Genomic DNA, 1,445 nt, shown 5'->3' with positions numbered 1-1,445 from the left:
AACTGTGACCTCCTGGTTCATAGGTCGACGCTCAACCATTGAGCTACGCTGGCTGGGCTAATATTTATTGATTTTTAGAGAGTTAGAAAGAGAGAGAGAGAAAGATTAATTTGTTGTTCCACTTATTCATGCATTCACTAGTTGATTCCTTTTTTTTTTTTTATAATCCTCACCCAAGGATATGTGTGTGTGTTTTTAATTGATTTCAGCGAGAGAGGAAAGGTGAGGGAGAGAGTGAGAGAGAGAGAAACATCAGTGTGAGAGAGAAACATTGATTGATTGCCTCTTGTTTGTGCCCCTACTGGGGATTGAACCCGAAACCCAGGCATGTGCCCTGACTGGGAATCGAACCCATGACCTTTGGTGTATGGATTGACGCTCTAATCAACTGAGTCACACTGGTCAGGGCTCACTAGTTGATTCTTGTATGTGCCCTGACCAGGGATCAAACCCAAAATTTCAATGTATTTGGAATGACATTCTAACCAACTGAGCTACCTGGCCAGGTCCCTCAATGAGTAGTTTTAGGTGCTACGGTTGTTGCCTGAGAATGTCTATTTGGGGAAATCAAGGCAGGGAGCATGCAGAAGGGAGAAGGACAAACCAGCGGCTCTCAGGGTCTGTACATCCCCCGACCCGTGTTGAATTCAGGGCACAGTGAGCAGAGCAGTTACCAAGATTTCTGGCCAAGGCTGCCTCTTGGCGCCCAGATCTGTAGAGACGGGGAGGCCAGGGGCCTGTCAAAATAGCCTGGTGGGAGGAATGCTGAGTTTCTTCCTGCCAGAGGCGGGCACAGGACGTACCAGATGCAGCCTGGTCCTGTGCTCTGGGTACAAATGGGTTTAGATTCTGTGGGGCCTGAAGCTCACACAGTTGGGTCGGCCAGGCAGGGGGTGCCATTTAAAGAAAAGAACACAGAATTAGGTACTGAGCCTTGGAAGGGGCCCGTGCCAGGGACGGGCCCTGAAGCCTCACAAAGGGATCTGTGTGGAGAAGAAAATAAAATGGTGCGAGGATGGACAGAGCATCCAGGACAGGAGAAGCGACTCCAGATCGGAATCGTCCAGGGAGGTTGACTTCTGAGCTGCAAACCAAATGACAAGGGGCTGGCCCGGGGGACAGCTGCGTGAAGAGCTTTCTGAGCAGAAGCAGCAGCACGTGCAAAGGGCCTGAGGCAGAAACAGGCTTGATGCCAGACTCCGGAGAAGATCCATGTGCCCGGAGTGCGGTGAGCCAGGGCAGAGGGAGACATGCTGGGCTCAGAGGAGTGGGCAGGGCTGGTTCCCATGGGCCTTGGAGGCCTGGCAAGGAGGCCTGGCCATTATTCCGGGATCCGTGGGAAACCATCGCAGGCTTTTCAATAAGGCTCACTGTGAAAGGGGCAGCAGAGTGGTGTGTGGAGAACGGCTCGCACACAATTCCAAAAAGAGGGTGGCAAGTAGAGG

Source organism: Myotis brandtii, unplaced genomic scaffold (genome assembly GCF_000412655.1).
Source record: "Myotis brandtii unplaced genomic scaffold, ASM41265v1 scaffold897, whole genome shotgun sequence".
In the NCBI taxonomy this organism is placed as follows: domain Eukaryota; kingdom Metazoa; phylum Chordata; class Mammalia; order Chiroptera; family Vespertilionidae; genus Myotis; species Myotis brandtii.
Note: the sequence above shows the minus strand (reverse complement) of the source record.